This window comes from Lissotriton vulgaris, chromosome 4_1, assembly GCF_964263255.1.
Source record: "Lissotriton vulgaris chromosome 4_1, aLisVul1.2, whole genome shotgun sequence".
NCBI classification, from domain to species: domain Eukaryota; kingdom Metazoa; phylum Chordata; class Amphibia; order Caudata; family Salamandridae; genus Lissotriton; species Lissotriton vulgaris.
In genome coordinates, this window is record NC_141691.1 from 1,284,959,315 (window position 1) to 1,284,983,314 (window position 24,000).

The 24,000-nt window shown below is 48.4% G+C and overlaps 1 protein-coding gene and 1 pseudogene across 2 annotated transcripts in view; one reads left to right on the forward strand and one right to left on the reverse strand.

Annotated features, from left to right (window-relative positions):
- ATP9B (ATPase phospholipid transporting 9B) overlaps positions 1 to 24,000 on the forward strand; it is a 2,364,768-nt gene that overhangs the window by 37,046 nt on the left and 2,303,722 nt on the right. The gene's annotated exons all lie outside the window — the stretch shown is intronic.
- On the reverse strand, positions 12,020 to 13,656 carry LOC147723136 (uncharacterized; annotated as a pseudogene).

Consider the following 24,000-nt stretch of genomic DNA (forward strand, 5'->3'; position numbering starts at 1 on the left):
ACCAAAATGTTAACGGGGCCAAATTAGGCCTATCGGTAACATGGTCCAAACCCACCTCCGAATGAATTGAGAAAGTCGGAGTGGACTGGGGGACAGACAATAATGATTGCAAAAACCTGTTTTCCGCCCTCTGGATCAAATCATTATGTACGTAACCCCATAAGGGTGAACCATACATAGCGATTGGGATGAATTTGGAGTTATAAACTTTTAAAAGAGCCTCCATGGGCCTTGCCCCCAGCCTTTTTGAGAACCCCATGAGGACAGAGGTCGATCTAGCCACAGATAAACTCTTTGCCTTAATTTGGGGGCCCCACAATCCCTTCTCATCGAAGAGAACCCTCAAGTAAGGAAAGACAGCTACCCTAGAAACCACCTCACCCTTACACACGAAGATTTTAGATTTGCCCTTGTGTCTGTGATGACCAACTACCATCGTGTGTGACTTTTTCGCGTTTATTTTGAAGTCCAGCCGGTCCATAAACACCCCAAAAGCGTCCATCAATCGCTGGAGGGCCATGCCAGTGCAGGCTATTAAGACTGCATCATCCGCGTATAGGAGAGCCGGTATCCTTGCATCTCCTACACTCGGAACGTCCCCCTCCACTGCCTCCAGATAACTTCCCAGGCCGTTAATATAGATGGTAAAAAGGAGGGGGAACAAAATATAGCCCTGGTGCACTCCTCGCTCTGATTTAAAGCGGCTCGTGCACCTTCCCTCCTTGGTGAACCTGACTGTGGCAAATAGCTCCTGATGGAGGGACGCCATAAAGTTTACCAGCGCCACATCAATCCCGATCTCCAATAGGATAGCCCACAGTTTGGCCCTGTTCACTAAGTCGAAGGCAGAGGAGAGGTCCATAAAGGCCAGAAATAACGACCCCTCCTTGGCTACCGTGTATTTAGAGATTAACAAGTGCAAGTTAGAACATTGCTCCAAAGTGCCTCTCTTTCTACTGAACCCATACTGGCACAATAATTGAAGTAGCCCAAGAGGAGGGGAGGAGATTGCCGTTTGCAGCAGACGCTTGTTAATACCCCGGCCCAGAGCTTTGGTAAGTGTCTATAGAGATCGGCCGGAACTCCGTCCGGCCCAGGAGCCTTGTTCTTTGAGGTCTCTAAGATAGCTCTCTCTACTTCAGCTTGATCGAAAAGTAGGGGGGCTGACTCCGGTACTACCAGAGGAGAACCTTGAGGTCCGAGTCCAAATCTCCATACACCTCTCTAAAGTGACAAAGCCATTTATCATCCGGTATAACACAGTCCATGACCGTGTTATCTAGATCTGAGAAAAAGGGCTGATTGATTGTGGCCCAGAATTGGCTACTGTCGCGTAATACGTCAGTTGAGAGTAGTTTTTCCCAAGCAGCCTTCTTTATATCATTTTTCCGGCCCTTAATAGTTAACTTATACTCCTTCCTTAGGGAGGCAATGACAGCCTTATCTCTCGGATTATGTTTTAGGGCTTGTATAAGCGCTCTATGGGCTTTTGAGCAGTTCGAGTCAAACCATCTATGATGATTTTTACCCCCATGCCCTAATTTAGCCGTTAGATCTTTAGAAATGTGTACGCATATAGATTCAAAGGGCCCCATGATTTCGTGGTTTGCAGCATTTGGGTCCTGGCAAATCACCATATTACCCTTGATTTTAGGAAGTAATTATTCAAAGAAGTTATCTGGGACTACATTTGCCCATTTTAACCTTCACCCTTGGTCCACAGGGCGTTATGCTGGCCTTGATTGGTCAGGGCAGGATTTAAAACCCATGGAATCGCCCCAAGTCGCCTCGAGCAACACAGGGTTATGATCACTGTATAGGGAAACGATTGCTCTATAGGAAACAACCCTATGTAAAATGCCTGGGGATAGGAAGATATAGTCTATAATTGAACCAGGGTCAGAACCCTTGTAGGTAATTGTTCTGGCCCCCCCTCAAAATTAAAATTAGTTGGTTCAAATAGGTTAAAATTTGCCAGCATCGCTTCCAGAGCCTCTCCGGACTTGGTGTGCTCAAAATGGGGGGCCTCCGAGCCAGGTGGAGCCTTATACTCTCCTGTGCGGCACAGATCGCTGCAGGGATGAATATTTAAATCGCCCAATAAAATGAGCTCGAAGTTAGTGTGATTATTTTGGCTGACAGTAAGTAAAAAAATTCCAAGGTGAAGATATGGTCATTACCATTGTCCCTTACCCAAGAATTATAAAAGTTAATAAAAATAATTTTACGGGTTGGAGATACCACCCATTCCACAATTAAAAGGTTCGGGGAAGCTACTTTGACCAATTTTAGAACCCCCTTGAGTTTTAATGAAAAAAGGAAAATAAGACCTCCCTTTGCTCTGCCGGCGGGACTGGGGACGGCCGGGATGGCGAAGCTAGTAAAGCCTTCCAGCCAGAAGCTAGAAGAGGTTTCCCAAGATTCCTGAAATGCTATAATATCATGGCTGGTAACAAAATTAACCCAGGCCTCGTCTGCCCTTTTAGCACTAATTCCAGCTACATTCCAGCTGATGATTTTACATGCTGCTGCCACGTCAGTAGTGGGTACCCTGACCAGGGCAGGCGACATCGGGACTGGTTGTCAATTAATTTCCTCAATATCTGACAGAGGGGCGAAACGGTTACTCAGGACCGGCCCGCAGCCCTCCGCGGATCTATGTACTGACTGGGGATGAGGTGCAACCTGGACTACTAGCTCCCTCCTTGAAAAGTGTGTACGTATGTGCCCGCCTGGTCTTTCCCCTCCTGATACAGAGCTCATCCCCCGCCTTACCATTAGTAGGCAGTGGTCACCATAATTCTTAACTGGGGGTGGGTAGAAAAAGCCCAAGGGAACCGGTCTCATTTGGCCTGTTTCCGATATCTCTGAGCCATCCCAAAACAATCTCTCGGCCATGTCACAACTGTCGAAATGTATTATAACACAGTCCTCCTGAACGATCTTCGAACGCTTCCCAATCCAACCCACCCTCCTAGCCATTAATGATCCTGTTGGAGATATTTGCCCCACCACTGCAAGAATCAGCACACCAAGATCTGGCCTTTACCATTAGGTCTGGGGCAGGTTCAAACTCTCCCTCTTTAAGTGGGGGAATGCCGGTAAAGATTGCAACTAAAGGGGCAGCTTCCGGGGGTAAGTCTATTTTTACTTGGCAACCCCTCACCCTCTTATTAAGAACTGAGCCAGAAGACTCTACCGGCCTGCCAGACCGACTAGGATTTGGAGGGATTACCTCCGAGCTAATAAGGGCTGTATGTGGGACCCGCGGCCTGTCATTTACTTGCTCCACCCCGCTGCTGGACAACACAATGTCAGTTGATCTAGCAACCTTTTGAATGCCATTCCCTGGCATAACTATACCCGCTTTATGAAGTTCTGGGGATGAAATATGTTAATTAACAACTTTGCCAATAAGGGCGCATTTCTTTAGTAGGCCAGCAAGGCTGGTGTTCATAGTGTCCACGATGTCTTTTGCGATACCCAGTAGCAGAGGCTCAATCCGCGCGACAAATAGGGCCTCTAGCTGTTCACCCAGAAGATCGTTAGTCCCAGGAGTTGCAACTGCGACATCTTTAACATTTTCCCGTTTTTTTTTGTTCCTCTTTGAAACTTGGCCAGTCGACTGGGTACTCAGTAGCGGGGGCGGCACTGGGATATTTCCCAGAGAAGAATCAGCAATGGGTTGCGCTATAGAAGTGGAGTTTCGAAATAATCACCACTGGCTCTAATGGAATATGAGGCACAAGGACAAGAACAGTATCCTGAGTGTCCTGGGTGTTGGAGGTGATTATGAGGGGGGGGGGGTACCAAGCCCAACTCCTGTTCAGTGGTCGCAATTTCCTTAGTGAGAGCCCCCACAGGCTTCTTCCCCCCTCCTCTGCGTTACTAGCTTTCTTGCACTTACCCATGAGTAGATGTCAGAGGGCTGGCCCTGCCCTGCCTCCTCCTGCCCCTGACGGCCACAGACGGCCCGCCCTTTGCCCGGGCTTCACCCGGCTCCGCCCGCGCGCGTCCGCGACGCAGAGGAAGCTCCTGCTCTTTATGCGCCTCCGGGCGCGCTATCAGGCGGAAGTGGGCGGTGCAGGCAAGGCAGCCTGGGAGCTGTAGTCTCCCCCCTCTGCGGCCACGCGGTGAGGCTTGCTGAGGCGGCAGGGGAGACCAACAGCGTCAGGGCCCCAGGAGCGTCAGGTGTGGCGAGTGTTGCGGCCTCCGGGCATCAGGTACAGCCGGTGTGCCCCCGTGCAGCGTTTCTGTTCCCCGCTCCTCCGAGGGAGCTCCTGCTCTTTATGCGCCTCTGGGCGCACTATCAGGCAGAAATGGGTGGTGCAAGCAATGCAGCCTGGGAGCTGTAGTCTCCCCCCTCTGCGGCCGCGCGGTGAGGCTTGCTGCTGCGGCAGCGGAGACCAACAGTTTAAGTGGCGGTACACCAACCGCTTGTCGAATTCTTGCACGTTTAACACTGCCCGTTGACTACTGTTGGTCTTGTCGACTAGAAACATGTTGCTTATGAAGCCCCGTGGGTGACAGGTAGTAGGACAAATGGCTCTTTTTTTGAGGAGGGAGGCAATCTCCACTTCTAACAACTTTGCTTCCTGTTGCGAGAACTGGAGATGTCTGGGTCTTGTAACTTGATGTGGGGACCCATAACATTCAATGTGAAAGCTCTGAGCCATCTGCAGTACCCATGCAGCGAGTGTGATTGCCTCCGAACCATAGAAAAAATTTGCCAGCTAGCCCTTTACTTTTACAAGAAAGAAGGGCGAACACTCACCGAAATTGGAGGTAGTGTCAAAGCCTTTGAATCCTCAGCCTCTGGAGCGCCTGCCGCAAGTTGGGTAGACGTTTCCATGGTGGGCATAATCCTGATACTGCAGGCACTTGGAGCCTTGCCCTCTATGAGGATACTGAGAGAGTGGCTGGCTTGTCAAGGAACCCCTACCTCGACCTGCGCCGTGGAAAACCTGAGAGGTTAAGCCCCTTTTTATAGAAGACTAGGCTTTGTCTAGTGCTTGAAGGTGTTAACCAACTTCCCAGTTTTTAGGTCGAAGCCTGCATTGCAGGGCATGCCCTGCTGCAGGCAAAGAGATATTGTGAGCAGGGGATTTCAGTATGGCGTGAAGCCACACCCCTTTTTTCCATTGGCAGGCCTCTGGAAACGGAGGCCTGCCATTGGAAAAAGCTCCTGTTCAGCAGATTTGTCTGCTCTGGATACCGCCTCTCGAGGACTCCATGACCTGCCTTACGGTAGCACGACAATATTTTCAGAAATCTTGCCTTGGCAACCACGAGGCCGGTCACGGAGTCCTGGAGGGGAGGGATTCGGTAGCTGTTTTCGCCCCTTTTTAGGTCTCGCCTGTCGATGCGCATGCGCATCGAGCAAGCGAGAGTATTGGGACTTATCCACTCTTTTCCCAACTTGCAAGGAATCGTGGCGATTCCTTGCAGTGCCCGTGACTTTTAAGCTCAATGCGCATGCGCATTGAGCTTAAAAGCGCGTGCACGTCCGTCTTGGTTTACCCGCTCCGCCCCCTCCCCTTCCCGCCGTGTCGCATTTCTCCTCCCCCCTCCCCTCTCTTCCCTCCGTCTTGTTTGTTATTTTACCCGCTCCGCCCCCTCCCCTTCCCGCCGTGTCGCATTTCTCCTCCCCCCTCCCCTCTCTTCCCTCCGTCTCGTTCGCATTTTTTGTGATGAATTCACATTACAAAATGTATACTATCATCTACACAGCTTTACACTTTCTACAAAATATCCTTAGACCTAACCCTAAAAGATCGATCGCTGCATCTTCAACACGTCCCTAAACAAACGTATCACACTACACCACAACAGCACGTTCTCTCATCATCCAAAACACAGCACACCATCATCAAATACACACTTACATTACCCCAACACATGCCTACACCTCGAACACATGCATAAACCACCTTCCTCCATCCCTAGCACATCCTCAAACCACTCATAAAATGTGTTCACAAAACCCCCAACACGCCTTGCACAAAATCCCCGTCCGTTTGTTTTTTATAACCACACAGAAATCAGAATGCTAAATCTCTCGACAATTCTTAAACATTCTAACAACTTCTTATGCCAACCACATAATAAGAAATGATAACACAATATTAACCCCGGTTGTACCCTTCCACAGCACATCAATGCACCCTCCCTGGAGAAGAGGACGTCTAGGACCCAAGTCGCAGCTCTCTGATGGACTCTCTTCCTCTATAATGTTCATGTTGTGTGATCCTGGGCATTTCGCGCTTTCTACATATGACACAGTTCCTCAAGCGCCTAAATATCAAAAGCACTTAGAAACCGGCATCAATCCATAAAGCGCTGGTCGTCTGCTAAGGGGAAATTAGCCATTTTGTGCTGCCTGCAAACCCAATGTGTTGCGCTACAGAAGCATAGAAGTTTCCGTGGACATCACAGATACACCCTAAAGAAGCGCCCAAACGGTACATCGGAAGACACGTGTGCCCGGGTACTGTGTGACGCACACGCTGACGTCGACACCTGTAGACACCCTGCCACTGTTAGTATCGATTCCTAGCCTAGCATGCGAAGCATATTGCGAGGTTCCCCGCCCCCTTTCACCAGAAGCGTGTGGCATCCCTCGGTGTACAGCTCCTATTAACCCCTTGCTGCCTACGCCCCTCCTGTCTGCCATGACGTGGTTGTAGGCGCACCGTGTGTGCCCGGTATTTGCGTAACTTGCATGCCTGTAGGATCGGGCAGAGTAGGGCACGGGACCCAGGGGTGGGATGTATACGATCAGCCAGAGCTGAGGGCGCTGCTTACTCACCTGGGCAAGGGCCCCGCCTCTGGTCCTGGTGTGTTCCAGGGCCGGTCCCGTGCTGAGAGAATGAGTCCTTGCCTGTCTGCAGCCCCAGCCTCCCCTGCGACTGCCCAATCAGCAATCAGTGTGACTCACGCCTGCCAAGGCATGGATGTGAATCATCTCGCAGCTCTCACATAATCTCGCCGTCTGTAAGAGCAAGCATCTATCAATCACTCAAATCCACCCCCCCCCCCTACTGCCAATTAAATCTCCCAGCCCCACGCAGATTTGTTTGCGCCTGTCACACTTTCATTGTGAACGTTCCCTTTGTGACAACGCTACCCTGTTAGCAAAGTCAGAACCCTACTGCTGGCAAAGCACCTACTGTAATGCGAATAAAATAGCACATACCAGCACCGAGCTGTCTTTTTTTTCCAAGACACGAGGTGTGAGTACCGCACTGTTATCTGCCCAGACTACAAAGTGTTTGTAGCCTGTCAGAATACGTTATTGGTTCCCTTCTAAAGGCTAGCAGCTTCGTAGAGTCCTGCGTGTTTATGCTGATATAATGCTACAGCTGGGTATTAATAAAAGCTTGCCAATGTGAGATGTTAACTTAAAAGAACAAACGAAGGAGGTATTAGGACTGAGCGGGTAAACAAAACGTTCACTTGAACATGCAGATTGTGGAATGACGCATTGCCGTGACTTCTAAACAGTTAGACTTCACACTTACACTAAACGCCCCGAAACCTGTCAAAGTCAGCCGCCAAATGGCTTTTTATTTTTAAATCGCTACGGGAGTGCATTTACCAATGTCTGTCGAAAAAAAGAGCTTGAATGAATGTACACCACGTGCCCAAGCTGCTGATGCGACAAGGGTTACAGGTTTTTTTTCTTTTGCTTTGAGTTGGTTGGTAGTTCTTGTTACCGCGCTGGGAAGATTTATCTTCTCCCTTTCTATGCTCAACTCTCTCCCTTTCTATAATCGCAGACTCCCTCTCCTGCTTCTCTCTCTTGCTTCGCTCTTGGGCTCCCTGTCCGTACTTCTCGCCCCTGATACACTCTGTCTCCCTCTCCATGCTTCTGTCCCCTGCTGCACTCTCAGGCTCCCTGTCCGTGCATCTCTCCCTTGCTTCACTCTTGGGCTCCCTCTCTGTGCTTCTCTTCCTTGCTGCACTCTCTGCTCCCTCTCTGTGCTTCTCTCCCCTGCTGCACTCTCGTGCTCTCTAGAGATGTGGCCTAACGGCCAGAGCTGCCATCTAAGTCACGTAAATACAAAACATGTTGCATTCCAAATGCTATAGGTGTCACATTCGCGAAAGTTATAACTATTGGCATTGTAAATGACAAAGCTATCCATTTAGCTATTTTAAAAACCAACACATAAATAAAATATTTGTCATTTACAAGACCAATAGCTCCAACTTTTCTAATGCGAGACCTATTGCATTTCCAATGCTTGTTTCTTTTTCTTGTGCGTGCAGTTTTCGTCATTGTTGCCTCGTTTTGGTGTGATATTCGCTCATCCCGGGTCTCGCGCGCCTTGCTTGCCGCTCTACTCTTCCCCTTGCTCATGGAGCGCAGCCAGGGCTGGTGGTGCCGCTAGGTATTGATTGTGGCACCTTAAGACACAGATTCTTTCTGCTGCTGCTGAAGAAACACTGACACACAATCCCCTCTTTCAGATGCAGTGTGCTGGGATCTATGCTGGATCTATGCTCAATGGAACTCTCTGTTAGTTGCTAGGTGTTTAGAATGTTATCTCTTGAGATAGTGCCAGTAAGAAGAAGCTGGAGAAGGAGCTGGAGGTCTCTTCATATGCACTGATTAAACTCAACTTATTTATCTTCAATCAAACTGTGTGGACCCCTCTTTACATTGGCGACGAGGATGGGGGAGCGAAAATTCGTCTATGTGTGGACTTGCGTGACTTGAATAGAAATATTTGGGTGGACAGGCAACCCTTACCCAATATTTCTGAAATGCTGAGTGCAATGGGTGGGGGCGTGATTTTTAGTGTGATCGACATGTCAGCTGCGTATCACCAAATAGATTTGGACGAGGAATCACGTCACCTTACCTCTTTTGTGACTCCGCTAGGAGCTTTTAGGTATTGCAGGATGCCTTTTGGCCTGGCATCCGCTTCGGCAGTATTTCAAAGAGTGATTCAAAAGGTTTTAGCTGGTGTAGAGAATGTCTTGTGTTTTCAAGATGATGTGTTGGTTGTTGGGAAAGATTGTGAACACCATGATAAGGTTTTGACTGAAGTGTTGGTGCGGATGGAAAAGAATGGATTGACTATAAAGAAAGAAAAGTGTCAACTTAAACGTGACTGTGTGACTTACTTGGGTCATGAAGTGTCTGGTCTGGGAATTAAACCTAAGAAGAGCATAGTTTCTGCGATCATTAATGCTCCCACACCTGCTTGCAAAGATCAGCTTAGGTCATTTTTAGGTTTAGCGGAATATTGTTCGAAATTTATTAAGGGTTTTGCTGATGTTGTGGAACCCTTAAGGTTGCTGATGAAGAATGGTGTTGTGTTCAAATGGAGTGAAAGCTGTGAAGCTGCATTTAAAAGTGTGAAGAATGGTATATTGCATGCTCCGACCTTGGGTTATTTTGATGTTCGGGCCAAGACCTTGGTAACTACAGATGCAAGTAGTGTGGGGCTTGGAGCAGTGTTGACTCAAATTTCTGGTGGTGTTGAAAGAATCATTGGATTCGCTTCAAGGAGACTTCAAGGAGCGGAAGCTTCTTATTCAGTAATTGAGAGGGAAGCTCTCGCTTGTACTTGGGGTATCAAGCATTTCAGGTATTTTCTGTGGGGTTTACCTTTTAGGGTAAGGACAGATCATAAGCCCCTGGTGCATTTATTCAAAGGTGGTAGAGGCCTTGAGGGGAATGTGACTCCCAGAATATCTGGAGAAGGAGCTGGAGGTCTCCTCATATGCAGTGATTAAACTCAACTTATTTATCTTCAATCAAACTGTGTGGACCCCTCTTTACACAGAGCCTGTGTGTCCCTCGCTCGCTCCCTCCCTCCCCCGTCGGGCCCCTCTCACCTCCATTGTGTGCCGGTGCTGGTCAGAGTGTGCTATGGACGGAGTGCAGAAAGCTGCACACGCAGGCCAGAGTCCCCAGCTGCTCAAGGGAGTCTCAGATCCTGCTGGTCCTGAGGCTGTGCTGTCACTGCACCTATGGGAACGGCCTCCTGCCTTAGCTTTCACGGACTCCCGCTGCCGCAGTGATACGTTTGTTATTGCCCATTTTCACTGAGAGTTTGAACGGCGAACTCCGGGAGGCTAAACTCCTGTGTGCTTTCGAGGAATTGTAGAGAACAGGGCTCAAGGAGAGGCTTGCTAAGCATTGTTTTTGCGATATTACTGTTAGCACTGGACGCTGTAGGAAACAGCGGCGATGGGGCAGGGTTCTCATCTAGCCCCTATATTCCTCTATATGTTGAGGGCGATTGCTTCAAAAGGATGCCCCGGTTGCATGGCTTGGAGAATATCTGCTGATCTAGTCAGTTGGGTCCTGCAAGTTTAAGAAATAATTGTGGCAAGCTAGCGCTTGCAGGTGTACACTGGGCGCTTCAGGCCGGGTATATGCACAGCGTTCTGTTCGTACTGCCAGCTCTTCATTAAAGCAGCAACGCGTCTGGTGTCGGAGGCAATTTTGTAGGTTATTTATTTTTAGTGTACTTTTCATATTAGGTTATCGAAGGGGACACCTTTTAATCAGTGTAAAACTCTGCAGTGACGTCGTTCAGATAGTGATGCAGACAGGTGCCACGGCTCGCGGATGGGAGCCCCATGGAGCTATGCACTATTCATATCTTGACAGAGGGAAACTAGAGGCCCTTTCGAGCCCCCCTTAAGGGTGTGGCCACGTTCAACCGTGGTTAGGAGTATCGTTTCAATAACGCACTGAGAAAGAAGAAACAATAATGTGAAATGACGACTTTTCAAGTTGGAGTGGCACGTTTATTTTTTACACACATGTATATCAATAAGGCATATTGCTAAAAACACTCTTTAAGAAAACCTGGCTTCACTCTGCCAGAAAATATGCAAGATATCAATTGTTCCTAAAATACTGCGAAGAGAGCAAGAGTAACTATCTAGTAAACTATAGCTTCTGGTGTAGGATGGAGGCATTACGAAGGCATTAAATCCTGCTCAAAAAACTTTGTCTACACACAACTTTCTGTGGAGTAACTTCTCACAGGGTTAAGTATTCTAGCAAGAATAAAATATCAGAGGCTAAGATTAAAAAAGGCACAATTGAATTTTCAGTTGGATTATATAGAGAACATTTCTATCAGGCCTAGTGCCTTTAAGCACCTATCTAGGGAGAAGAACCCTAGAGGATCATATACTAAAATAATACCTATAATGCAAGGAATTGGGTATGGATGAAAAAGCACCTGGCTAGTTAAGATTATTAAGAAGAGTGAAATGCTATCTTATTCAGGAAGGCATCACCTGGTAGAGTAGGTTCAGGCAGTCCCAAATCAGATAGTCGGTCGACCGGAGAACCGCCCAAAAGGTCAGCTTGGAGAGTTCTGCCTTCTAATTGTGATGGTGGATCTTTTATACCTAAAATCACAGAACTAACACTGTCCTGACGTACTTTCTGACGCAGGTGGCTTGACCGCATTGTCCTAGGACAGTGGGGGCGGTCAGGTGTCCTAACGGTTGGTTGGTCATGCTTGACCGCAGAACATAAACAAAGACTTCTTGTCCTGTACTTATTTCTAAAAATATATGTGAGAGCGGAACTTACGAGAGGTACTGCTATTGCGAGAGGTTGCTGCTTTTACTTTGTGCAAGCAATGTTTCAAAATAATGTTTCAGTGGAAAGTCTCGATGTGTCAACCTCCCAAGATGTGTCAACCTGCACCAGCTGGGTCTTGTGTACGTGTGAGAGGGCGTTGGTCTTGATGCTGTGGAAAATTACTGTACTTCACGTCAGGCCAATTTACCACGTTGTTTTTCAGAAATGCATGTTTAACATTAGTGTGGGCCTAGTGCATTTTGTTAGCCTAAGGCATGTCTTTTTGGCCTTTGCCTTGGATCTATAACCCCAGGATTCAGGGAATATGTGGGATTTAATTTGCTGATCATGCATAGCAAAATTGAGGGTTTTCAAGCATATTATCAGGTTCTCTCTGGTAGGGCCATATGTGACATTTTCACTATCAAGGCAGATAAGAGGTGCTCTTTTTGGTGATCAGATGGTAGAGCGTGATTTTAACCCTTCATCATCTCCCCCGTCTTGTTCATTTATGAACACGCTCCTAACTGAGTATTTTGGTGACCCTTCAGCCAGGGGGGGTATCCAGGGCATGTCGATAACATAACACTTAAAGCTGCCTTGGAACTGCTCTTTTTTCTTTTCCCTAGCTCCATCTGGCCTAGCAATTATGTCGGCATATTCGGCACCTGATTCTTTAAGCAGATGTTCGTATTGGGCTGCTGTAGGGCTTGTGCTCAGGGTGTCCCTACCTGGGGGGAGTGGGGGAGCCGTTGGTATGCGATAGTAGGTGCCAGGTGCAGCTATCTCGCTCATCTCTAATTGTACTCCAGTCCCATCCCCGGGAAGTCGATCCATGTCTTCATACTTGGCTATCTGGTAGATCCCTGTGCTCGCATAATTCATCCCTACTGCCTTGGTACTTAATCTTTTAATGCAATGGCTCCCTATCTGAAAGGCGCAACACAGAATTATAAGAATGCCAACAATGGGTATCATTAATTTCAAGATTGCTGTGAGCCATGAAGGCATCCAGTCAAGATTGAACCAGTCTGTTGGAATAATGTCCGCAGGGGCACCTCCTTCGTCGGTAATTTCTTTTCCCAAGTTAGTCAACTCCTCATGGCCCTTGATATTGATCCGTTATCTTCATCGTTTCCCGGTATGAACGTGCAGCAGGATTTTCCTATTTGATGACACAAATCACCATCTTTGGCCGTCAGCATGTCGAGGAAGTAGCGATGTTCCAGAACCATTAGTCTTAATGGCCACAGTTCTTCCCTTATTGCATTTAGGCCGTCTCTGGTGCTGTTGATGGCTTTCATGACCTCATAACGTGTTACTTCCAACCAACGGGCATTAGCCTGAGTTTGAAACATTGGGAATGCCCCTCCGAAGAAAAGCTGGGCCTCGTTGAAGAGGCGGAATTCTTCTGGAACTTTACCATGGGCCTCTGCTGCGAAATACTCCGCTGTTCGCCGGTGTCGGTGGAGGAATGTCACGTCACCTGTCATTGGATGTGACAGTATGTGGGAAGCATTCGATGCCGGCACAACCAGATGTATTTCATGCAGAGTCACCAAAGAACACAGTCCGAGCCACTGAGGAGGTAGTTGGAGATAGAGGTGTTCTCCGTAAGCCCAATAGTAGTCCATCAGGGTGGAGGTGCCGTACTGCATATCGAAGTTAAAAACCGTGGAATTACAGTCTGTGTTACGCCCAACAGAGACAGAGCCATTACCCATGAAACAAAGAGAAGGGGTTTTTAGTTTAAATTCTTTTTTATGTTTGTACATTCTTTCCCCGCCCCAGGTATATCTGCCACCTTCCTGAGCCCATATCTGTTCACAGTCCTCATCAACCTTCCAGTCGATGTCTTCCTCATAATCTGTTTCTCCAGCCCAAGGGGGACCTAAGGAGGCTGCTTTACATACTAAGCCATTCACAGGGATCCATCTAGCCTTTGTGTACACCTGAGCGGATAATTTCAGTACCGTCCTATTGTGGCATGGACATGTGCGGTGGTCATGTGGTAGTGAATCATCGCAAGATGTTACGGGCACTGATACTGTAAACCATCCTTGTTTCAGGATGGCTGGTCCATGAATGTCCATTTTTCTATATCCCCTTTTCCGCATTATTTTTATCGCCTCGGTCAAGGCGGCTTCCTCTGTGATAACCTTGTATAAAATGGGTGTATAGTCCCATGTTGTGGTATTCGCAAATACTGTATCTAATTCAACTTTACTGATCTGTCTCTGTCCTTGTATGCGGCAAAGGTATAGATGCAGAAGGCACATAGCTGTTTAAGGTGGGACTTCTTTAGGGAAAATTAGTCTGTCTGCTCCTACTGCATGAGGGATGTAGGAACACACATAGCAGGACTCATTCGTCATTGTTTTCCCTACTGCTGTCATGTCCCTGTACCACGAGTTCTCTCCTACGGAGGAGTGGACTGAGTGATCTCTTATTGATTGTTGCAGGTCTAGCATGGGCCTTAGGCCTTCTTGGATTTCTACAAGATGTTGGAATGTTTTGGATGGGTATCCTTTAGGCTTGTGTCTACTCCCTATATGGGTCCCAGGGACGAATGTGGAAGGGATACGGGGTTTTGACTTTGTTAAGTAGGGGGGGATGGCGAAGGCGAATCTACGTGTTTTATGGTGGCGGGAAGGGCATTGACGGGATGCTCGTTCTGTGGCATTGGTAGCTATATTCCATGAACTATTCCTTTTCTCTGGGGTAAAGGGTGAGAGTTTAAGGTGCACACTAATGGGCGTGTTGGTAGCAGTGCTATTTCCTGGGAGTTCAGGACCAAGTGTGCTGTGTGGTGCTTTCTGCTGTTTGAGTGTGACCGCTGGTACAGTGGATGGAACAGTGAACAGTGAGGCATCTTGGCTGCTTCTATCATTATAACTTTTCACAGCAAGAAAATAGATACACCAATTAAGAGTTATTAGTGCCACTCCAACAATGATACAGAACATAAATGTGATAAGAGTACATAACTTCGCATCACGGCTGCTGCATTCCTGGAACAGCACGGGGGTGTCATCTTCTTCATCTTCTTCTTCCTCGACAGTGGATGGGAAACCGCTGTCCTCGTTCAGGCGGACCATGGGCATGTCGCTTTCCTCTCTTAGTCCATTGTTTGTTGCTGTGGAGGCGCAGGGTCGAGGCGGACGTCCCGTCTGTGGATCCATGCCTTGCTCTCAGATATCTGGACGGCAGTTGGAGATGAATCAGTCACTGCAAAGGGACCGTCGAATTTGGGGTCTTTCCACTTCCTGACGTGCCTCCGGATGAAGATCAGAGTCCCAGGATGAATAGGCGGCAGCTCTGGATTGGTGGAGCTCTTCTCCTTCCTTTTGGACACCTGGGCAGAAAGGAACTGCGTAGCGCGGGTTAGTGTGGACACAAATTCGTAAAGCTCAGCTTTAACTATCTCTGACGATGACTCACAGTCAGTTTTGGGCCTGGTGGAGGGGATAGTTACATTTATGGATCGTCCGGTGACAAGTTGGTGGGGCGTGAGGTGGTGATCTGAGCTTGGGGAGTTTCTCAGTGACTAGAGGGCAAGTGGAAGGCAGTAAAGCCATTTTTTACCGATGGTTGCGCTGATTTTGCTTATTTTGTTTTTGAGCAGGCCGTTGAGGCGCTCACAAATGCCATTGCTTTGGGGGTGATAGGCAGATGTTAGTTTGTGTCTGATGCCTAGCATTGTGGTCAGGGAGGAAAAGATGGCGTTTGAAAAATGGCTCCCGTTGTCAGTTCTAATGGCCTCGGGAATTCCAAAGCGTGAGATGACGTCATGCAGTAGGAATGTGGCTTCTGCTTTGGCATCGCAGTGGACGCATGATCCAGCTACGATCCAGCGCGAAAATGGGCATACCACCACAATGAGATATCGGTAATTTTGGCACCTATCGATCATGCCAACATAGTCAAGGTGGAGTTCTTTGAAGGGGCCAGAGGGTTTTGGGATGGTGAAAGCACCTGTTTAGAGCGTTGGATTTGGTGAGTACTGTTGGCAGATGAGGCAATTATTGACAAAAAGTTGTATTAATTCGTGGGCATTGGGAATGAACCAATCTGTTTGCAGTGTTGTGGACATGTTATCTCGGGATACATGTGCGGGAAGGTGGAGTTGGTCCAGTGCAACCTGCAGTAAGGCTTGTGGCATGACAGGCTTCCCAGACATGGTCTGCCTGTAAATAAAATCAGCAGGGTCCTGCTGTATTCCCCTCTTCTTCCATAGCTCTTTCTCTTGTTGTGGTGCACTTTCTTGTATTTCTCTGAGATGCAGTTGGGCAATGGAATCGTATTGTTCTGTGTTGTCGATCGTTTGTGGCATACAGGTGTCCCATCTGATTTGAGAAAACAGCGCCTTTTCCAGCGGAGGATGCTCGAGTGTGTTGTTGTTGTGACGTATGCAGAGTCTGAGTACACTGTGATGCGGTCATCAGCCCCGTGGTGCAAAGCGGCAGTTAGTGCCACCAATTCTGCAGCCTGGGCTGAATAGTGTGGAGGCAACGTAATTTGCTGTACAATGTCTAGGGAATCAGAAGAGTCCTGCCTTTTGGGCCCTGACTACTGCAGCTCCTGTGTACCTAATCCCTGTCTCCTGATCAATGGTGGAGGACCCATCAACAAAGTATACAGTGCTGTCTGGAAGGGGGTCCTCTTTTGCTGCTCCTGATTCGTCAGGACAGTATGTGGCGCAGTCATGGGTGTCGTCATCTGAGGCTGCAATGGGATGGGCAAAGAACGTGGCAGGGTTGACTGTGTGACATTTAACAACTTTTAGAGAGGGCAATGACAGTATGACTTCGTAACCTGAAACTCTCTGGGTGGTCAGTGTTGTCTTGGCTTTCTGAATTATGGCAAAGACAGCATGCTCTGTGTACATGATCAGTGAAGATCCCATGACAATGGGTGTGCTTTTATCCACTGCAAAGGCTGCCGCAGCAAGAGCTTGCTCGCAGGGGTAATGGCCTTTCATGACTGAATCTAGCATGCCGCTGAAGTAGGCAATGGGCTTGTGGCCCATGGGGTATTTCTGAGTAAGGACGGCAGTCATGACCTGACCATTGCAGTGGGTGAACAGGTAGAATTCTTTTGTGTAGTCAGGTGTGCCTAACACTGGTGCGTTTGTTATGTCATCTTTGAGCTGCTTAAAGGATGCTGTCATTTCAGGTGTCCAGTCTATTTTGTTGTGTTTATCCTTGGCTGCTTTGACAGCCTTCAGCAAGGGGGCAGTGATGGTGGAGAAGTCAAAGACCCATTGACGGATATAATTTGTAAGGCCAAGGAATTTTTGCATTTCTTTCACAGTTTGGGGCTCTGGTATGTTTATTATAGCCTCAACTCTGTCTGGTGTGACTCTTCTCCCTGATGCTGATAGTACCTGGCATAGATAGTGTACCTCTGTTTGGCAGTACTGAAGCTTGTTCTTGTCCACTTTATACCCTCGGTGAGCTAGGGTGGTGAGCAGAGAGATGGTGTCTGTTCTGCACTGCTGTTCCGTGGTGCTGCAGAGCAAAATGTCATCGACATATTGCAGCAAGGTGCTGTCACATTGGAAATTCGCTAAATCTTCTTTGACAACTCTGTTGAAGACGCTTGGGGACTCACAGTACCCCTGAGGTAATCTTCTGTAACTCATTTGCACCCCTTTGTAGCAGAAAGCCAATAGGTATTGACTGTCTGGGTGTAGGGGGACGCTAAAAAACGCATTTTTCAGGTCGATCACGGAAAAGTATTGTGCATTTGGGGGAACGTTGGTGAGGATGACAGAAGGGTCTGGGACAATGGGAAACTCTGGTACCACTATGTTAATAATGGACCGCAGGCCGTGAATCAAATGCCATTGGTTGGTCTTGCCTTACGAATAGGAAAAAGGCATGTGTTGCAAGGCGATACACAGGGGTATATGACCCCCTGGTCCAGCAGAGCCTGTATAGTAGGGGCAATGCCCTCCTCTGCTTCCTTAGATAGTGGGTACTGTTTAGTTCTGGGTAGAATTGCGCCTTTTTTCAATGTTATCTTAAATGGGGTGGCAGAACGAATGAGGCCTACGTCATTGGGACTGGTGGTCCACAGGTGTGGCGGGACTTGAGCCAAGTCTGCTTCACGTACGGAGTCATATTTTTGTGAGGCAGTGGGCGTTCTCTTTTCCACTGTCACCGAGAGGGGTACCTCATACTGATTGACGATCTCTGTGATGGGGTACTCATCAGGATCACCAAAGAGCTGTTCGTCTGAAATGTTTCTCACTTGGTATCCGGACTCGATGAAAATTACACAGACCCAGGAGCACATGTTGTCGTCTCCCGCTATGAATGCCCCGTATGTAGCTGTAATGTGAAGAGCATGTATGCCTAGGATGATCGCCTTGTCCGATATTTGGTAGTGCTGAGACTGTGGGCGAAAGAGAAATTCCTTCGGGAGCTGGACAGTGCGCTGGTGCAGCTCAGGTGTGTTGGCTACAACGATGTGTATCGCAGTGGAGAATGCTTGCTCATCCACAGGGCGAGCCCTTATTTGTTCTTTCAAGGAAGAGTCAACAGTGAGTGCCATCATTCTCGCTAGGGGTGTGCCTGGTATTGAACAAACCATTGTTCCGTTCTCATGGAAGCGAATTGTCATGTTCAGTTTTGCCATGAGGTCTCTCCCTAAAAGGTTGACTGGAGAATGTGGTGAATAAAGCAGTGGTTGCTCCAGCACCCGGTCTCCTATTTGTAGGGGTAGTGGCTTGGTAAAGGGGACCCTTGCTATTGCCCCAGAGAATACCTGTGTCTCCGCTACTTGATCAGAAATAGGCAGATGTCCGCCTGTAATGCAGGAGTACGTGGCACCTGTGTCAATGAGGAAGCTATATGTTTTGTTATTTATCGTGACCTGGACGGTGGGGTCATCTTCACTGCTCATGATGCATGATAAAACTGGGCACACAAGAGTTGTCTGTGGGTTGTCTAGCAAGTGTATCCTCCATCTTGGTATTGTTGGATGGTGCCCTGTGTGAAAGGATTGTTGGGGGTAATCACGTCTCCTCCTTGGTGTGTAGTGTTTTGGGATTGGGACACCATTTGGTACGTGTATACCTGCTCTTGTGGCTGCATGGGAGCTTGCATTCGCAGGGGCTGCATGGGGACTTGCATCTGCTGGGGCTGCACACTTTGCCGTGGGCAGGTTGGGTATAGGCATACAATATCTGGGGCTGTTGTGTATACATCTGTCGTTGTTGCTGGAGTTGTGGTGGTGCTTGCTGGATGGGGCCCATGGGTTGTTGGCCTTGCTCTCGAAGCCTAGTACGACATTCCCTTAGCATGTGGCCTTGTTTGTGACAATAAAAGCAGGTGCGTGTCCCCGCCTGCAGTGGGACTCTTTGCTGTCCCATTCCATTTCCCCGGCCCTGCATCCCTGTGCCTCTGTAGGTATTATTCCTGTCATTGTTGTAGTGCTGCTGATCACTCCCGTAAGCAGGCATTGGTGTCATGTATTGTACAGGGGGCTGTTGTTGCACTTACTGTATTGTAGGCTGTGGTTGGGCCTGTACATACTGCACTGCTTGTTGTGGTGGTGTCTGCACGTATTGTATGGCTGGCTGTGTTTGCTGTTGTGTCTGTGCCTGCACATATTGCATGGCAGGCTGCATGGCAGGCTGCTGCATTTGTGGGACAGACTGGGTATTGGTGGCAAGCGCGTTTTGAGCAGCCTGTGGGAAGGTGGTGACTGCCGTCATTTGGCTGACAGATGCAGCTACCATGAGATTGTCCACTGTATCCTTTTTCTTATTAAGCTTCTGCTGTACTAATTTTGCAGCTGCGTTTTCAATAGCTAGCTGCCTACTTTTTTCCTGTTCTATTTTCTTTTTGCATAAATGTATGATGTGGTCTTGTATTTCAGGCCACGGTTTTGCTTCCATGGCTACTACCCCATCTAATTTTTCCTGCACGTCTTCTGGCAGTCCTCTCCTCACCATGTGGTAAAAGAGCCTGCTGTTCCCTCCAGTGGTAATCCAGGAGTCACCTAATTCCTGGTGCCATTTTTCTTTCATTCTAGAAATAAAGTTTAATAGGGTCCTCATTTGTTTGCATGGTCAGAGACATGAGAGACCCAATGTCTGGAACGTCAGGGTATTTTAATCGCAATTTAGTCCAGACTGCTGCCCTTATTTTATCGAATGGTTCTCCATCGTACGTGGTGTCGTTCATTGTTATTAACCCTCTACTGATACTTGTGAACATTTCTTCTGCTTCCCCTCCCATGAGGGAGATAAGCAAACTTTTCATGTCCCCAACCCCTGGTTTGGTCCCTGTAGTATTTTTTTCTAGGGCCACTATCCATCTGCTGGCACCATTGCCTGTTCTAGCTCGAGTGTTTCGGATGGAGGCGGTGCCAGTGACCTTGTAATTGATGTGAGCGTCGGTGCCAGGGGCATCGTATACGATGTCCTCTGGTCGTCCGTGTGTTCCTAATACTGTAAGTCTTTCTACCTCTGTTGTCTTTTTCTTCCTTTTCCCCCCTGTGTCCTTTGTCTTTTGGAGTTCCTGATTATCGTAGAATGGGTTTGTTGATTGTTTTGTCAAGTTCGTGGCGCGTGACTGGCTGGAGGAATCTAAAATGGCTGTGGCGGATGGTAGGGCAAACTGATCCGCTACAGGCGCAGGGTGCCGTGGTGGTATGTCAGGGGGTGTGGAATGGACCTGTGTGGGTACGGCAGTCGTCTGTGTGTGGTCTGGCGTAGTTGTCTGGCGGCAAGGGGAGGGGGACCTATGATACTGTACTTCTGGTAGTCCTTCATAGTCTCTTATGTCCCGGGAGGGACCCGCTCTTGGCAAAGGTGTGGATGGGAAGTGGGCTGTCTGCGGTTGACTATGGCCTAGTTCCCCATTCCCTCCCGCACTTTCAAAGGGGTCTGCCTGTCCAGGGAGCTGCCGTGAGTATTTGGTGTGGTAGGGTGGGTAATCCTGAGGGTCTCAGATAATCTGTCGCTTATTTGTTCTAACTTTATTGAGGCACGTCGAACTACCTGAGATATGTGGTCGTGCTCGTAGTCGCGTGGTATTTCTCTGATGAACATGTCTGTTCGGGCATTCCCATTGGGACTTCACTCTAAGCTTTTATTGAGTTCTGTGGCCGGTCTCCATGCGTCATAATGGACCAAATATGGTGCCAGCGGGCCCTGTAGCTCCCTGTCCTTACTCTGTTGGTGAACAGAGGAGAATGTGATCAGTGGTTCGCCTGTGTTTGTGCCGCAAAATGGCATGTGGTCTCGAGGGGTGGCCTCCTGCTCCTGGAGTTGTGGAGCATTGGCATCACGGAGGCTGTTGAGATCAGGGTAGTGCTATAGTGCATGGTGAAGTGAGTGGTGAGATGACGTGTGTGAGTTATTTGATGGTACTAGGGACACGTTGTCTGCGTTTTCCTCGTCCTCCTCAATAGGTAGGACTGCGATGGAAGTGGGGTTCAGCTGTAGCGTAAACTGCGCATTTATTTGTCCAGGTAAACCTGGCACTGTAGCGTGCAGGGTTGGACTAGCACCACTGATAGGTGTTATAGGTGGGGGAATGTCAGGGGCCGGCACTATGGTCGGTGTGGGGGGTGGCGCTGTGACCGGTATGGATGGACCACTGCTGGTGCCGGGTGGTGTCGATGGGGCAGTACCACCTTCCCCAACAGGTTGAGGGTGCTCGGGTGTGGTGAAGAGGTCTCTTGGGAGATGACCGGATCCGACAGTTGGTAAGTTGTATGTTGTACACTGTAAGTCTAGTTCTTTATTTTCAGCGGATGCTATTGCGGGGTACATGCCAGTGGCCTGGTATGGTGGGAGCGGCGAAGGGGCAGTGGGCAGGGTGGCAGTGTGCTCTTGCGGGTTCTCTTTAAAGATGCGCCAGAGATCTAAGGTGGCCTTCCTTTTTTGTAATTTGGTGCCGGAATATTTGGTGTTTAGGAACGTGGTGGCGTGTTCGAGAATATTTACATCAAAACTCCCTTCGGATGGCCATGGATAATTCATATTCCTTGTTAACTTGTGGAGCTCCCTACAATGTTTGAGTATGCGTTGTTCCTGCCCACCAAACATTTTCAGAACATGTTGGAGTGGTGTTGCCATGATGAGATATTTGTGTGGACTGAAGTCAGACTCTGTAATGAGGGATGGTGCGGTCTGTGCGGTCCTAGAGATCTAGTACAAGTTCACCTGCTACTGCCTCAAGGATGCGGTCATATATGGTGTTTTGCAATTCAATGTTTTGGGAGGGAGTACACACGGGGAACAGAAGCTGTCCCCCAAAACAGGCGTCAGCTACTTTAGACTGGAGTGGGTGCCTGGGAAAAACACTTGATAGGACTGTCGGTTCTCCCCACCCCTCAAGGTCTAGGATAAAGTATATATAAAAGCCAGTAGGTGTTTGGTATGTAGTAGAACTCAGTATCCTGGGCATGGGGATAGTAACATCTTGGTGATGCTGTATGTTCTGTGCAGAAGGGTGTGTGTGCCTCACCTATGTATTCTCCCCCTAGATGCTGGGAAAGTTAGGGAATTTATCTTTTTTGAGCTCGTCTCCAATTTCACAGAAGACAATGTGCATAAGTATTAGCCTCAAGTCCAATTCTTTGGGTCCCCGATATACACTTGTACCTGAGAAGTCAGGAAATTCAAGGTTGTAACGGGCAAGGGCCAAGATAATTTTGCTCTGTATAGGGTTTCGGGGCCAGGAAGAAGTGTAGGTGGTGGGTATTTCTAAGCCTGGAGATACTAGGCGGACATGTATGTGAATCCACCTGGGAGTTTTAAGCGATGATACGCTTATTATTCTTTTGTCAAATAGCGCCCGAAGTGCTTGCATTAGGTTTGGAATGAAATGAGTGGGGTCGTATGTGAGGGTGTAGTATTTGCGACTGTTTTTGAAGGTGTTTGGTGTCGGCTCACTGGGGCACGAAAATGCAGGTGCGATAGATAGAGTAATTTGTGTGGTGTGGCTAACGTCAATGTTTAGTACTTGAAGGATTGTGAGAAGAACCGCGCTGGTGAGGGGTGTCACGTGGAAAAAACAAGAGGGGTGTCCGTCCGAAATGCCCACAACGTTATTATTGATTAGAAATATTGTGATATTATCGCAAGTATTATAGTTCATTCCCCTACATAAAGTGGGAACAGTGGGGTAGGTTGTGGGAACAGTGGGGTAGGGATGCAGGGCCTGCGTGGTCTTGCAAATAATCGGACAACAGTGCTCTTAACAGAGGTGCTGTATCGTCCTCAGATTGCGAGTAGGAAGAATTGGCGTCTGAGACTGAGGGTGGAGGGGAGTCAGGATCTTCACCTTCCAGGGGTGGGATGGACGCCGCTTCAGATGGGGCAACTGACTGTATGGAATCCACTGAGGACTCTTCGTCAGTGATAAAGATGGGTGAGTTTGCGGGATGGTGAGGGTATCCTGGGTATTCACGGTGTAGGAAGGGGGGGCAGATAGGGTGGAGGAATTAGAGACTTCTTCTGCGTACAGCAGGTCAGGGCGGGTAGTGTCTGGAGGTGGTGGGATGAGAGATATACCTGGGAGGGCGTTATATATGTCGTTTAAAGAAATCGCAGAAATGTGAACTTGGGTGTTTTGGGTGAAGTTGATGCCTAAGAGTGACCAGGTGGCGGTCAGTATTTCTTGACGCTCGACGTCAAGGAGGGCTATTTGGTCAGAGGTGGTATTATGAACAGCCTCAGGAATACCGTCAACAAACTGGATATTACAATGGATGATGTGTGGTGGGGCGTTGGACATCACTGGTTTAAGGGGAGGCAGAGCATGTTGGTGTGGGAGGGCAGACAGAAGGAGGCAAGGAGGTAGGACAAGATATAGTTATCCCCTCCTCTTTTGACAATCAATTGCACGAGCAAATGATGGACAAAAGAATGTACTTGAATTGGGAAAGTGCGTGGCAACAATTTGTCAGTTTGTAAATGGGAAGGCGATGCTACCTAGCAAGGGTGCAATAAGGGTATTGACCGTGAGTATGCACCCCAGACACCGGGGGGCTGGGAAGAATGAGGTGGTACAAGGGGTGGACAATGGTGCAGATGCTATCAAAAAGCACAAGCAATGTTATCAAAAAGCACAAGCAATGAGACTGATGACATGGAGCACGACAGATGAAGACAAGACAGGAAACAAAACAGCGAAAAATGCATTTTAAAAGCAAATACAGATGGAGCAATAAATAGTGATCAGGTAAAAAGGGTGCATTTTTGAAAAAAAAGAGAGAGAGAAGGGAGGGACGTGATATGTGAAAAAGGAAACAGAAAGAATGTATATTCTTTTTGTGAAGGAGCGGATGAGACAGGCCGGGTGTAGAACCCTGAAAAGGGAAGTAAGTCATGAGGTACGTGTGCCGATGCAGAGTGGAGAGGAGGTGCAATGTGGCGCTGGGGACGAGAGAGAGAGACAGGATGAGAGAGGGAT